The 16,561-nt window shown below is 39.3% G+C and overlaps 1 protein-coding gene across 11 annotated transcripts in view; it reads left to right on the top strand.

Annotated features, from left to right (window-relative positions):
* The window catches only part of SIPA1L1 (signal induced proliferation associated 1 like 1), a 381,563-nt gene that overhangs the window by 205,213 nt on the left and 159,789 nt on the right, over positions 1 to 16,561 (top strand). For 10 of the 11 annotated variants that reach the window (XM_073348513.2, XM_073348511.2, XM_073348520.2 and 7 more), the window contains 2 exons: positions 2,587 to 2,655; positions 4,429 to 4,559. The exons of the other annotated variant lie outside the window; for it this stretch is intronic. The gene's annotated coding sequence lies outside the window, so the exon portion shown is untranslated. The remainder of the gene's footprint in view (positions 1 to 2,586; positions 2,656 to 4,428; positions 4,560 to 16,561) is intronic. 11 annotated transcript variants of the gene reach the window in all.

Raw genomic sequence — 16,561 nt, forward strand, 5'->3', positions numbered from 1 at the left:
CCTCTTGACCTGCTGCTCACAAACAAGAATTGGTAGGGGAAGTAGAAGTGGGTGGCAACCAGGGCAGCAGTGACCATGAGATGGTCTAGTTCAGGATCCTGATGAAAGAAAGGAGAACAGCAGAATACGGATCCTGGATTTCAGAAAAACAGACTTTGACTCCCTCAGAGAACTGATGGGCAAGATCCCTTGGGAGGCTAATATTAGGGGGAAAGGAATCCAGGAGAGCTGCATGTATTTTAAAAAAGCCTTACTGACGGCGCAGGAACAAACCATCTCGATGTGCAGAAAGAATAGCAAATATAGCAGGCGACCAGCTTGCCTTAATAAATAAACCTTCAGTGAGCTTAAACACAAAACGGAAACTTGCAAGAAGTGGAAATTTGGACAGATGAATAGGGAGGAGTGTAAAAATATTGCTCGAGCATACAAGGGTGTAATCAGGAAGATCAATTGGAGTTGCAGCGAGCAAGGGATGTGAAGGATAACAAGAAGGGTATGTTAGCAACAAGAAGGTGGTCAGGGAAAGTGTGGAACCCTTACTGAATGGGGGAAGCACTCTAGTGACTGATGTGGATAAAGCTGAAGTACTCAATGGGTTTTTTTGCCTCGGTCTTCACAGACAAGGTCAGCTCCCAGACTGCTGCACTGGGCAGCACAGTATGGGGAGGAGGTGAGCAGCCCTCAATGGTGAAAGAACAGATTAAGGACTATTTACAAAAGCTGGACATGCACAAGCCCATGGGGCCGGATCTAATGCATCCGAGGGTGATGACTGATGTGATTGCAGAGCCATTGGCCATTATTTTTGAAAACTCTTGATGATCGGGTGAGGTCCCAGATGATTGGAAAAAGGCAAATGTAGTGCCCATCTGTAAAAAAGGAAAGTAGAAGAATCTGGGGAACTACAGACCAGTCAGCCTCACCTCTGTCCCCGGAAAAATCATGGAGCAGGTCCTCAAGGAATCCATTTTGAAGTACGTGTAGGAGAGGAAGGTGATCAGGAACAATCAACATGGATTCACCAAGGGCAAGTCATGCCTGACCAACCTGATTGCCTTCTATGATGAGATAACTGTCTCTTTGGACATGGGGAAAGCGGTGGACATAATATATCTTGACTTTAGCAAAGCTTTTGATATGGTCTCCCACAATATTCTTGCCAGCAAGTTAAAAAAGTATGGATTGGATGAATGGACTATAAGGATAGAAAGCTGGCTAGATCGTCTGGCTTGACAGGTAGTGATCAACAGCTCGATTTCTAGTTAGCAGCCGGTATCAAGTGGAGTGCCCTAGGGGTCTGTCCTGGGGCTGATTTTGTTCAACATCTTCATTAATGATCTGGATGATGGGATGGATTGCACGCTCAGCAAGTTTGTGGCTGACACTAAGCCGGGGGGAGAGGTAGATACACTGGAGGGTAGGGATAGGATCCAGAGTAACCTAGACAAATTGGGGGATTGGGCTAAAAGAAATCTAATGAGGTTCAAGAAGGACAAGTGCAGAGTCCTGCACTTAGGACAGAAGAATCCCATGCATTGCTACAGGCTGGGACCGACTGGCTAAGTGGCAGTTCTGCAAAAAGGACCTGGGAATTACAGTGGACGATAAGCTGGGTATGAGTCAACAGTGTGCCCTTGTTGCCAAGAAGGCTAATGGCATGTTGGGCTGCATTAGTAGGAGCACTGCCAGCAGATCGAGGGAGGTGATTATTCCCCTCTATTCGGTACTGATGAGGCCACATCTGGAGTATTGCATCCAGTTTTGGGCCCCCCACTACAGAAAGGATGTGGACAAATTGGAGAGAATCCAGCGGAGGGCAACAAAAATAATTAGGGGGCTGGGGCACATGACTTATGAGGAGAGGCTGGGGGAACTGAGCTTATTTAGTCTGGAGAAGAGAAGAGTGGGGGAATTTGGTAGCAATCTTCAACTACCTGAAGGGGGGTTCCAGAGAGGAGGGGGCTAGGTCTAGGTTGGATATTAGGAAAAACTATTTCACTAGGAGGGTGGAGAAGCACTGAAATGAGTTACCTAGGGAAGTGGTGGAATTTCCATCCTTAGAGGTTTTTGGGCCCGTCTTGACAAAGCCTTGGCTGGGATGATTCAGTTGGGGTTGGTCCTGCTTTAGCAGGGGATTGGACTAGATAACTTCTTGAGGTCTCTTCCAACCCTAATCTTCGGTGATTCGATGTGTTTTCGTTAACTATTTTTGTTTAAAGGTTTATCTCTACATATAGTCGTCTTCTCTTAGGAATTAGCATCAGGAAGTACTTATGAATTTCTGCCTATACCACGTGCAATTTGTAATAGTAATTTTTTTTTAAATATTCCTTTTTAAAACAACCCATTTTGTTGTATAAAGTAGCTGGCTCATTGTGTTTTAAACATTTCCACCATCCTCTCTGTCCCCCAAGTGGCTTAAAGATTTTTATGCTTCCATGGAAAAAGAGAGAAGCTTGACAGTCTTTTTCTTCTTTTAACTTCATCAATAATCCTGTTTACAAGATGTCAATTGATGTATTTGTCAATATTATATATTTTCTTCCTGATATTTTTAATGGTCATATTCTGCTTTTTTCCCAGGTCATACAATTCATTGTATGGATGCTGAAGCTACGTTATGTGTATTGGCCAACATGCCATGAAATTATAGTAAGTTTTTTGCTTTTTCCTTAAATCCACTTTTTTGTAAGGTTTTTTTCAGGTGCTAAACAAAGGCCTGTGATACTTATGTAGAATCATTTTGCTCTATGTTAAGTGAGAAGCTATACTACAGTATTCTAAAATACCAAGCTGTTGAAATGGAAAACAAAAATAGCATTTTGTGCCATCCATTTAAACATAAATGTGTTCAACTAGATTGGTTAAGTTTAAATCTGGACCTTCAAAGTAAAATCTGGACATTAGCACACCACAAAGTTGATTAATTTCACCTTCTGTCAAATTGTGCATTGCTTAGGCAGTTTACTGTAAATGCTAATCTCCATTTTATTTTTAGCTAACTATTAGTCTCTCAGGGGGGAATGTGGGAGTAATTGTCAAAGCTTAGCAAAGGATTACTATTAAACCGAACTGCCAAAGCAGGTTTTGGGAGGGATCCACTTCACTCTTAATAGTTAGCAGCTAGTGGTTCTACATTTTAAAGATGTGTGAATAAAGCAGCCCTGTCATGAAGAGATTTATTAAAATCTTCCTTTTCTTTTGACATCATTTGTTTGTGGGTTTTTTGACAAGTATCTGTTTCTGTGTCTTTGCTCTGTTGTGAGTGCATGTGAATTTGTATTCTGTACTTCCTGTCCTCTGTTCTGCATTTGACATTTCAATGTTTATATTTTTGTGTCTTTAAACAAAATTCTTCATAACTAGTATGGGGAGGTGTATTAGTGAGGAGGGTGCAAGGACGAGGGGCTATGGAAGTTGGGCATTGGAGCTGAGCTGGTTTTGAGCAACAGTGGCCAGTAGTGTAGGAAGAAAAGGAGTACTTGTGGCACCTTAGAGACTAACCAATTTATTTGAGCATGAGCTTTCATGAGCTACAGCTCACTTCATCGGATGTAGTGTAGGGAGGCAGGTGTGTAGGGAATGAGGAGACAGCTTAGCTTCCTCAGCTCCCTGAATGTCCCTGAATCTTTTCTGCATATCCTCCTTCCTCTGCTCTCTTACATGCCAATCCAATCAGTTGCCCTAAATCCATGAAATGTAGGGCTTGTCTCTGCTGCACTCAGTACGGACTATGGAGGTGTGAACTGAAGAGCACGTCAAAGTGTTGCGCTGTAGCTGCACCACATGGACACTGCTGATGCAAACTAGAAGGTACCCAGTTTGTGTTATTGTGGTCTGGTTCAAGGGCTAGGTTAATGTAAACAGGGTACCTTCTAGTTTTGTGCCAGCAGCGTTCACATGGGGAAGCTACAGTGCAACACTTTGTGCTCTTCAGTTCACATTTCCGCAGTCTGCACTGAAATGTGGGGTAGACGTAGCCATAGACACCTTAAGTCGTTTTAAATTCGTTTGAAAATGTTACCTTACAGATTTAACAGAAATTAGGTTGTCTAGTGCTGAGACAATGAAGTTGATCAACCTTCCTTGGCTCATTGCCTGTGGAGTCCAATTCAAATTCATTTTTTTCCCCAAAGAAAAATCTTCCAGGACAGAATGCAGGTTTCAGTTTTTAATTACAGATCCTTCCTTCAACTTGGTCACATGCGCACATGCAAGTGTAAATCTTGCCAGTATGTAGCAAAAAGGCTATTATATTTGGCAGGGAACCCTTAAAAGTGAGTTTATGGATTCTTCCCTCTCCTGTTCCCTCAAAGAACATCCTTATATAGAGGTAGACTGATACATGTGAGTGTTCAAAAGGTCAATAGGTTTTTTGGGGTGAGAGGATGTGAGCTAATTAGAATTGATGCTCTCTTTCTGCAGATCACAATTGCCATTGACTTAAGTAAACGAAGAGCGGCTGACACAGATCCATCAACTTCTCTACTGAATAAGTTGGCTTGCTACATGGTCTAGATAACCTTTCTTGCAAAGTATCTAAACCAACTCAAAAGGTTTGTAAATCTCTCTAGGCCATTTCTAGCACATATCCCCACTTCTAATTCAAGGTAATCAGAAAAGGCATTCTTATAATTTGTGCTTACATAACTTTTTCCACTAGTATTACTTAAGTGCTCTCTCCACATTTTAATGTATTTCCCCTTTTGGGTCAGATAAAAGGAATAAAAACACAACAGCTATTCGTTCTTTTTTAATCAATCAGGCTAGTTCTCCTGACAATTGCAGAATGCTTTTGATAAATTCTGACGTTGCTGTATTTTGTGTTGTCCTTCTTACCAGACAGCAGGATAGTGAAGAACATTGAGGGCTATGTAATTCACCAAAGTCAATAAATATAAACTCTTTATTTTAACCGTGTTATAAAAGACTCAAAGGTATTCCTGGTTTATTAATGCAGTGTGTGCACATCTGCGTGTGTTAAGGCTCAGAAAAGTGATTACTTTGCTTTTTTCTATTGAGGATTAAGGCTTAGTCATTATATATTAGTTTAAGGCTGTAGAGACCAGTTATGGCCCTTTATCCTGGGGAGATAGGAAAATCTAGCATTCTCAAGGTAATTGGGAAGAAAACTGAAACTCTTATTTTTCTAGGATGCTGATAAACTTTTAAGTTAATTTGCATTTACACTTAGTCACAATCTGTATTACTAAAGCAGCCTGAATACAATTTGCCTTATCTTTACACCGTTGTATAAAAGGTTAAGTGGCAGTTGAAATTAAATTCTGTAACCACAAACCAAATTATCATATCCTATCTAACTCTATAAATTCACCTGTGGAACAGTAAACTTTCTGCATTTCTCAGGTCTTAAGTTTTTAGAAGGAAAAAAGAAAAGCTAAATTGTAAAATTTTCAATAATTTCCTTCGTCCCATTTTCAAAAGGAATTTAAGAGCGTCATTGTCATTGAAAGCCAATGCAACATAGGCTCCTAATTGCCTTGTCACTTTTGAACATTTTACCCAAGAGCTCTTAAAGCGATTGCTAAGCCTCTGCTCAATAAACTATCATTTGACATAGAAAATTTTGGCAATCATTGCCCTAAGTCTAATAACCCATTTTTAGGGCAGATTACCAAGAAATGTTGGTGAAACAGCTCTGACAATTTCTAGAGATCTGAATTCCTTCATCCTGTTATCTGATTTTAGGTCTGATTATGGTGCAGAGACTTAATCTCATGGTCAATGTTGTTTTTCTGGAGATGGATGAAAACCAGTTGTCCAAGCTGGGTTTTTTAGATCTGTTAGAAGCCTTTGAATCTGTTTCCTACAAGGTATTTGATATGCCCGTGGACACTGGCAGGCATATGTGGGGATGTGATTGGATAGCTCTATTCTTTTCACTCTTCCTCCTCCTCCTCCAGTACATAGTCACACAGGTTTGGACTTCTGTTACTTCAAACTGAAATGTTTATGTTTTGAAAATCTCTAAGGAATCCAGACTACGCTTCCAGTGTAGCCACCACTGTGGTCTTTTCTGTTCTTTGCCAAAATAAATAATTATTTTATAAAAGGAGCAAAAAATACCTGTGGGTTGAGCCCATACCTGCTAAAGGAATGAAACTTAGAAAAAGAAATTGTTGGAGGAAAATATCCTGAGAGTCGGATAACATGGCACCTCAAGTATCTGCTGCTTCATAGGTATTAAAATTGTTTTTCTTGTTCGTTTATGATTGCATATTTCATATTGCTGTTTGCTTGCCATTAATGTCCTTCATTTTGAAATTGCAAAGCCCAAAGTTTTTTAAAAAATTACATGAACATTTGTCTATTTAAGATAGAAGGGGGTTTGGCAGTTATATTAGGGGGTTTGGCAGTTATATTAGAGAATTGCATGATTCATAAATTACTTTATAAGTTATTGAATGCTGTTGGTGAACATAGCTTGTTAAACGGATAAGCACTTTTCTCCTGTAATAAATCACTTTTTTCCCTCCAGAGTGGGGAAACAGTAAACGGTGGCATCTGCTGCTTTTTTTAAACTGATGAACTTTCTCAGGCGAGACTGTGATCGGTCTCTTTTTAAAAAAAAACAAAAAAAAAAACTATGGTATGCTGCAGTCACGGCAGCCCAGTCACATTTTCTATTTCAACTTGTTTTGTGGACACATTATTAGCTTACACCTAAATCCACATTAAAATTGGACAGCTTCCATACTCACATAGTTTAAGAACTCACTGACAGAAATACATGTTTGTATATTCGTGTCAAATCATTTGCATTTTATTGTAAACCTAGACAAGCATTTCATTTCTGTGTTTTCAGAAACAACTTGTTCTATGTCGTATGAAGTCCTGCTCTGAGACTTCAGAAAAGGAGTAAAAGGCAGTATGGAAATATGTCATGTGAATTATCTTCTTTCTCTGGGAAGCTGCATGGTTTACTGGAGTGCATTGTATGAACACTTTCCTTTCACGCAGTTATCCACCAATTTGGGCAACTACACGAGGCAAAAAGAAAAGGCCCTTTTGTGGCACCTTAGAGACTAACCAATTTATTTGAGCATAAGCTTTCGTGAGCTATAGCTCACTTCATCGGTAGGATGGTAGGATTCTTAGTATACTGGTATATACTTTGTATATACTGGTAGGATTCTTAGTGTCTTTTTGGCTCATGATCTCATCAGATAAGGAGTGCATAACATGTTACATAGCACAGTTGTCAAACATGTTCTGTGGCTGAAACCATAGACAGCTGATCATGTCAGCTGTTTAGTGATGAATATTTCTTCACCTGCTTAAAGAACTTAATACTTAACCATAATACTTTTTGCTGTAGCAGAATCCTTTCAGACAGGGTGTAGTGATATATCTAGACAGAGTGACTTGTGCTTTCCGTTTGGTTTCTGAAAGAATTATGTACAAGCAGAGAGATTATTTCAGACCAGCGGTTACCTATGTTCTTTGATTTAAAAACAAGTAGTCTTTAGATGCATATTGAGGTTAGGTAATGTTTAAGTATTTTATTTATGAAGAGGCATCAGTCATACTCTTCCCTTCCCTATGATTTATGTAGTAAGGTTTTGAGTCTATAGATGAATATACTCAAAGTTCAAGTTGTGTCATTAAAGTTTTTGAGATAGAGTGAGTGGAGACATGATAGGTTGGGAAAAACAGCAATGCACTCTTTAAGTCAGATGGTTCATTCTTGAAGCCACAAATTTTGTTTTGAATGCCATAACCTGTTTGCCTTCTTCATTATATTTCTCTCTGGAAATAGTATTCTTACTTACTGATATTATACAGTAAATTAGATTGCTGACAAGGATCACCATGGTTTCTAATCACAAGACAGTTGTGGGTATAGACAGAAGAAGCAAATGAGACCCTTGTCTACATGTCTCTTTACCAAATCAAGGGTTTCTTAGCTGCTTTGTAGGAACTCTGCATTTTGTGGTGTCCCACAGTTGTGCAGACATAACTATTTTGTTTTAAAGTGCGGAAGTACTTTTGAAGAAAAGGATAAAAAAAAGAGTAACTGTTACTGTTAGCAAGAGTGTAGGAGTTCTTTTCAGAGTCCTTGATTATACATAGGCTTGAAAGGATTAGATTTTTATTGGTAAATATCAGTAAAAACGTTGTTTTTGCTGCGCACATACAAACTGATGAAAAATATTTCCATCAATAATAAAAATTTACTGATAAGCAAAGCAAAAAATGCATCTTGGGAATTTCTTAGTTAGATTAAAAGATATTTAATTTGTATATTTTGACATGTGGCGATGCCAGTTTGTGGTTTTAACAGTTATAAAGCTTTAATTATTTGAATCTCAATGTCTAGTGTAGCAGTTCTCAAACTGTGGGTTGGGACCCCAAAGTGGGTCGCAATCTTGTTTTAATGGGGTCGCCAAGGCTAGCGTTAGACTTGCTGGGGGCCAAAGCTGAAGTCCGAGCACCAGTGCCTGGGTCCAAAGCCCAAGCCCTACCGTCCGGGGCTGAAACCAAAGCCCAAGGGCTTCAGCCCTGCGTGGTGGGGCTCAGGTTACAGGCCCCCTGCCTGAAGCTGAATATATTGGATGCTCTTTTGTATGCTACCAAATGCTTTCTCCACTCATTTTGTAATATTTTCTTTTCTGCTAGTGGTTATTGACTATTAGCTGCAGGAATAGTGTGCTTCTTTTTAGGAGACTTAGGTTATTGATCTAGTAGTACTTGTTACCATAGGAATAGAGCACTTCACCTGTGTCATTTCTTCTCAGCTTCAGTCAATATCTGCTTAGAGGACCTATGTCCTTCCTTCGTAGTTTTTAGTGCATGAGATTCATTTCCACTTAGTATTTATTTTCAGTCTTGTGATTGGTGTTATGAATAAAACTTAAGCCCAAGATTTTCAATCCAGATTTCCTAAAGTTAGGCTCCTATGGACTTCTCTAAACACAAAAGTTGTACAGTTGTGTAACCCCCTGTAGAATGGGTGTAGTTGTACTAGTGTAGTTTATTTCCTCATGGGAAGGGGAATAAACTATACCAGTATAAACACTGTTATATTAGTATAACTGCATCCACACTAGGGGTTTCACCAGTATAACTGTTTCAGTGAAAAAAGTCACACTACAAAATCTGTGTGTAAAGGAGACCTAGGATATTGTGGCTTGTTTGTCAGAAGTGCTCAGCATCTCTGAAAACGAGACTGGTTTTATTTAGGAGCCTGATTTTAGGTACAAAGTTTGGAAAATTTGGGGCTGAATCTTTTCTATAGGTACTTATGTCTCTTCACTGTTGAACTGTGGAACAGATTATGGAATGTTGTAAGAATAAATGTGGAGTTAGTATGCACCTCAGAGCTTTTGTTTACTGCCTGTTTTTCTCAAGAGGTGTTTAGATGGAAATAGGTCCACTCTCATTCCTTCTAGATAAATTATTTTATGTGTGCTAAGTGATTGAGCTTCGATAAGGATCTGATTGCTACAAGAAGTCTTGTCTGTGAAGTGTACTGAAAGCACTGTTACCATGTGCCCCTTTTACTTAATGACATATTACTGTTAATGCATGTCAACTCCTTTTCTGCATATTAAAGGAAAGCTCAGAGTTCATGGGTACTTTGCATTGCAAACAATACAGAATGTATTGCAGTTGGCAACTTCCAAAATTCACTTTCACGACAAAAAGATTGCACTACAGTACTTGGATGAGGTGAATTGAAAAATACTATTTTTTATCATTTTACAGTGCAAATTTTTGTAATCAAAAATAATATTAAGTGAGCATTTAAAAATTAAGTGAGCCCACAAAAATGCTAGCGTAGACAAAGCCCTAGTAAGCAAACTGCTCCAGTAACTGTTTAAACATCCAAAAACACATTCCACCACCATTCGGCACTTGCTCAGCCTATTGTTGAACTGCTCCTTATTGCTGTCCAGGGGCCAGTATACGGCTTCATGAGCCATGGGAGCAAGGGGTAGGCTGGGTCTCCCAGGATCACTATTGGCATTTCAACATCATGTGTGGTTATTTTGCGATCTGGAAAGAAAGTCCCTGATTGCAGCTTTCTGAACAGACCGGAGTTCCTAAAGATGTCCACATCATGCACCTTTCCTGACCATTCCACATTGATGTCAATGAAATGGCCTCTTTCGGTTTATATACTCTTTGGCTAGGTGGTCTGGTGCCAAGATAGGGATATGCATGCCATCTATCGCCCCACCGCAGTTAGCGAACCCGATCGTGGCAAAAATATCTGCCATATCCTGCACATTGCCCAAAGTCACTACCTTTCTTAGCAGAAGTTGATTAATGGATCTGCCATATCCTGCACATTGCCCAAAGTCACTACCTTTCTTAGCAGAAGTTGATTAATGGCCCCACACACTTGGATCACAACAGCTCCCACAGTGGATTTACCACCACTGAATTGATTCCCCACTGTTCAGTAGCAGTCTGGCATTGCAAGCTTTCACAGAGCTATCTCCACTCATTTTTCCACTGTCAGAGCCAGTCTCATTTTAGTGTCGCTGCACTTCAGCGCTGGGGAAAGCTCTGCACAAAGTTTCTGGAAAGTGGCATTCCTCATTTGAAAGTTCTGCATCCACTGCTCGTCATCTCACATAATGATGCGATCCCATCAGACAATGCTTGTTTCCCGGGACTTGAAATGGTGCTCTACCATGTTCAATGGGTGCATGACTGCCAGCAGCAACCGGGAATTGTTTCATTCTATGGCTCGTTGCAGGGCTGCTTGAATGACATCGCAATGTTCTGCGCAGCAGCTCTTGTCTCATCTCTGGAAATACTGCAGGATAAGGCGTGAGGTGATTGGTAATGCTCATAACAAGGCTGCACAACTGAACGGGGTCTGTCCTTCGTGCGCTATGGCATACACACGGCTAAGCCAGGCTTTCGAAAGAAGGCACAAGGCAATACGGGTTGTTTGCCATTGATATCATGGTAGGGAGGAAACTGCATCATGGAAGGTCAAACCTATGTTCCGATTCCCATCTGCGACAATGTTTTGGTCCCATGAGGCATTGCAAGCCGCTCCTGAAACCCTTGCAGTTAGTTGCATTGTGGGATAGCTACCCACAGTGCACTGCTCTGTGCATCAATGTAAGCAGTGCTAGTGAGGACGCACTCCCACTGACACCATGAGTGTGGTGTGGACAGACACGACTGACTATTACTGCAGTGGCTGGATGTCAGCTTACATTAAGTTGACTTAATTTCGTAGTGTAGACATCGTTGAAAACACAGTCCATTTATAATTACAAAAAGATTTCATTCTCCTGTATCTGTCTATGTTTATCTGTCGCATTTGTTTCTGTTTTCTAGCAGACTAAACATTGACTGATGCAGGATCTTTTGCTCTGATCAAGTAATTTTACTCCTTTCTTTAAGCCTTATCAATTCATAGAAGATACTGACTTCAGGAGACTCAGTAGACAACATCACTAGAGAAATAATGAAGTTAAAGTTACTTTGCTTTTGAAGAACCTGCTTAGTTAAGTTTAAACTTAATACGGTCCTCCTCTTTCAATTCTGGTAATGCCTATATGATTCAGCACTGCTTTTCCTGTGGGATATCATTGTATGGTGCATCTATTCCTTTTAAGATAATCGGTGTCTGTCTGTCTGTATCTCTCTCTCTCTCTCTCTCTCTCAAAAAAAGGCATTGCCTTCTTCCTGGCAGACTGGATGTATAATGTGTTCTACACTATTCTTTTTATTCTTTTTCTGCACTGTCTCACTAGTGGTCATATTGGATCACTTACTATAACTTTGATCTGATTTAAAAACAATTCCACATTAGTCTTAAAGGATATTTTAGGTAAAAATTAGAATCTTGTATGTGAGATGTTGGCTTATATTACATTATTGACCACTACCATTCACTACATTCTGAAGAGATAGTGTGCTTTAGTTGCCTTCTTTATCAAATCAGAACTTTACAGTACACATGGAAGAAAAAAATGAAACATCTGAGTTTTAGAATTTGTTTAATATTGATCTGACTTCTTGTCAGTAAAGATGTTGATCCTTTCAGAAAGTTGCCCTTATCTCACCATATTAAGTAGGCATGGGTGTCAAAGTTCAGGGGAAAATAAGCTCCAAATCTCCATCCCTTCCACCCATATTTCTGAAAACCTTTTCCTCATTTCTCGGGTTAAACCACTTTTGAGGGTTTCAAAATTTTAATGTAACTAACTTTAAATCCTTTTTTTTTCTTTTTTTTCAATTTTGTGCCATGTTGCATGTCTGAGTTCTAGCTAGGACTGGAGTAGAGGGAGACTAATCTCTCAGTATTTTTCCAGTTGTAAAAGAAGACAGAAGTACTGCAAATTTCAAAGATGCTGTCAACCAAATTTTACTATTTTAAGGTTTGGATAAGCAGTGCTCTAGAAAGAACGGACAGCTTATGATATACATGAAAGGGAATTAAAAGGAGGATTCAAATGTCTGTTTCTGAAAATCGATACTCCATTGCGGAAGTTGATAGACTTAAGTAGTTCAAGGATTTTCTATTCATAGGGATTAGGGAAGAAAAATTTCAGTTTAACGCTGTGCTCGTTTTTTAACTTCCCGAGTTCTTTATTTAGGAGGTATCAGAAATTTCACACCTCTCAGTTGGAGGTTAGAATGGTTCTTCAGTTTTTCAGCACAGTTCATTTATCTTTTATTTTAAATGAAAACAGTGATTTGAAGAAAATTTAGACAATCTGTTGAAGCATCTCTTTGATTTCATGAGTCCCTGTCTTCATCAAACAAAGCTTAAAAGATGGTATCGCCCTCGCCCCCAAGTTGATTCCTTGGTTTACTGGAATTGGGACATAATCCCTTCTCTCCCCTTCTTTCCAGCCCATCTAGTAGTTCAGAGTAGTTTAGACGCGGCTTAGCACTTCTGTCTGTTACAATCACACCACTTGTTCAGCACTGATTTGAAGATTAGAGGAGAGTTAGGGCACAACTACACTTAAAACACTGCAATTGCGCATCTGCAATGGTTCAGCTGTGCTACTGTAAAGCTTCAGTGAAGACGCTACTATGCCGATTGGAGAGCTGCTCTCATTGGCGTTCTTAATCCACCTCCACAAGAGGCAGTAGCTATGATGACAGAAGAAGCCCTTCCATGGACATAGCGCTATTTATATCGGGGGCTAGGTCGGTATAGCTGTGTTGCTTAGGGGAGTAGTTTTTTCACACCACTGAGCAACATAGTATGACCAATGTAAGATTATAGAGTAGACCTGGCCTTAGCAAAATTTACTGACACAGTGTACACCACTCCTGCTGCAGAAGTGGAAACCAGCTACTTGTACTGGGATGTGTGTACAGTCTTGGGAATTTTAATATTATATCTGTCCTGAAGGGAATTTGCTGCTCTCCAGGATAAATTTGATTAAACATGAAGTTTCTGTTTTGGGGTTTGGGGTTTTTTTTGTTTTGTTTAAAGGTCTTCCTTATATGACGTGGAATTTTAAGATTTCAGAGTTACTGTCTTTTCAATGGCATCATTCCCCATCATGCAAAACATTTTCACACTCTTGGGCTGACTCAAGGACAAGAAGTTGGCATGCTGTGGCTTACTAAAGTAATGGCAATGCTGTTATAATACAGAATTTTTAAAAAATGTGTAAGTCCATACAAGCAGAATTTTCACACACATTCACAGATGCTTTCCTCATCTTCACACTTACGCTTGTGCAAAAAGTTGAGTTATGTGTGGCTCCCATCATATGCTAATCTCTGTTCAGGAATGTAGTTGCCAGCATATTTTGAAATAGCTTTGAAAAAGAGAGCTGTACAATAAACTTTGCACTGCTGGTTCTGCAGCAGGAAATTTTTGGTCTTGTGGTGAACTTTAGCACTTATCTAATGCTTTGCATACACCAACTACTTAATTTTCACAACATGCGTGCGACAGGTAAGCAATATTCTTCTTCAAGTAGTGTCCCTGTGGGTGCTCCACTCTAGGTGCGCTTGAGTCCCCTGCACCTTTGATTGGAGATTTCACATAGCAATTTCCATTGACCTGCTCATCAATCCTACTTAGTCTTGTGTACTGTACCATAGTTATATAGCACTGCACAGGTGAACCATCCTTGGGTTCTTCTTGACTGCCTCAGCCTGAGACAGAGCCTTAGCAGCTGTCCATGTTGAGCTTCCCTCCACTGTGGAAAGTAGTTTAGTTTGTTTTTGTAGTAATTAGCTGTAGTAGTCGTAGTATTTAAAAATAAAATCCTAGGTTTTTTTTTGTAAGGACCATTGTTAAATTCCCCGGCTACCTATACAATAGATGGGGAAATTTAGTGCCTAAGAATGGGTTTATAGAAGCCAGCATTCTGAGTGGGGAGGCATCTAAGCTAGCCAATAGGAAATGCCTATCAGGAGGCACCTTTCTCTGAGTATGATCCACAGCAGTAAGCATGAAACGGGTCAATTTATGAATTTGCCTGGATGCACATTAGATTTTAAAGCTGAAATCTAACTAACCCAGGTTTGCCAAAGTATAATAGAATTCAAGAGGATAACCCCTTTTTAATTAAGTCCAGGGAGCATTGCCTTACTAGTTTAACGCTAGGTTCTTTTCAGGTCTACTTTTTTAACTTGAAAAGTATCTCTCAAACTGGAACACTTGCTTCTTCTTAACCAACTAACAATTTATTAATTCACCCAAAACCACATTAATATATAATGAGCAGTTCACCAGTCAAACACAGACACGGCCAGTATAGTCTTGCAAGCAATGATCAGAGTTTAGAATTGAGGCTCAGTAGTTATATCAAAACCAATGTAAATGATCAAGATTTCTTATTATATTTACTTATGATCAGCAATTCTCAGTTCTTTGATACCTGACACATTTATCACATTTCTAAAGGTGCACTTCTCTTTAAGGAATTTTTAAGAGTGTGGTAACTTCTCTGTTGACTAGGTTGGTCCAAAAAGGACAGGTTTTGAATATTAACTGCAATTGCTTAAAAAAATTATTTTCAATCTCTCTTAAGCCAATTTCCTTAAATTTATAAAGGAATTAAACTCTAAAAGATGGTTACTTGAGTTTTACCTAGAGAGCATAGACTCAGCAAGATAACCTACAGTAATTTATATTAAAGAATAGAAGGGGAAGTACAATCTTTGAAATTAAATCTCACCACATTTTCTTTTCTTAATCCTGGGATGAGGGAGAGTCCTTTCTACATGACTGGTCCAGATGTCGGTCACACTTAGGATGCTGCAGCTTCTTGTGTTGGGTTCAGTCAACTCCCTTGGGTGCATAGTGACCTCCATTTTGTATATCCTAGTTTCAGGACTTATTGGAGGGGGCTGTTACCCAGGGTTTTCAGAAACCAAAGCAGTGGTAATTTCATTGTTTTAAATGCTGCTGCGGAACCTTAAGTGACAGATCCTTGCCCAAATCAAAGCTTCTTTGGACTATTCCAAAGCAAATCTTTTAATCTAACTTTTATTAACTTTAAAGAAAGATGCAACGTATAGTGATTCCTAGTGGGTTACCAGACTAACTCTTAAAGGGTTACCAATATTTTTAGTTTTAGCAAAACTATTTATTATTTTTATTGCTAAAGCATTTCTCATCATCATCATAATAAAATTTACACCTTAGAGGTGCCAGAGGCACTTAAAACTAAGGTTGGCTGTTCAAACTTTTTTATTTTTATAGTACACCGGACCCTCGCTAGAACGCATGTCTGTATAGTGCAAATTCACATATAACATGGTCATGGCCATGGATCCCAAATTTAATTACTTTAATTGCAATTCATTTTAACGCGGTTAATGCGGTACCGCGCATGGATCCCAAATCCCGCATTCTACCGAGGGTCTGGTGTATATTTAATTTAATTTTTATTTTTATTTTATTATTATTGCATATATGGTTAGGCAGCAGCTAAGAAAGGGTTTGGGGGATATAAATGTTGGATTTAAAGTGGCAGTTATACTCCTAAATTCCTTTGTGGGTCTAGCCCTAAATGATTAGGGACACGGGGGGAATCAGACCAGTGTGTTCAAAATATGATTCCTATCTTTTTCAAAAAGGGTTAAGCGTGATTTTATATAATGAACTGTAATCAGATATAATGTGGAAGGTTGATTAAGCTGTTGATGCACTGAAACAGGAATACACCCACACATGTACTGTACTTTAGGTAATTTGCTTGTAGAGGTTTAACATTAGAATCTAAATAATTTAGAATCTGTTTTTATTTTATGAATTGTTATGCATGCATGCAAACCAGCAGCAGATGTAGATATTTTCCTTTACTGACTATAGTTAATAGGTTAGACAGTGATCATAGAGAAAACCACAGATGACAAAAGTTACATTTGTTTTGTAAACTACTTTTAGACCTTTTTTCTTTCTTAAACTCAAGTTGACACATTGAAATATGCTAGGGACTAACTTGTAGAGCTATCTGTCAAGTTCAGGGCAGCTGCACCTATATTCCCCATTCATGGTCCCTCTCAGCTTCTCAGCCATCACCTTTCTTGGGTAGAGACTAGTGTCTCTCTCTCTTCTGACTGGGATTTTTTCAGGCTGCTCAGT

Source organism: Lepidochelys kempii, chromosome 6, assembly GCF_965140285.1.
Source record: "Lepidochelys kempii isolate rLepKem1 chromosome 6, rLepKem1.hap1, whole genome shotgun sequence".
In the NCBI taxonomy this organism is placed as follows: Eukaryota; Metazoa; Chordata; order Testudines; family Cheloniidae; genus Lepidochelys; species Lepidochelys kempii.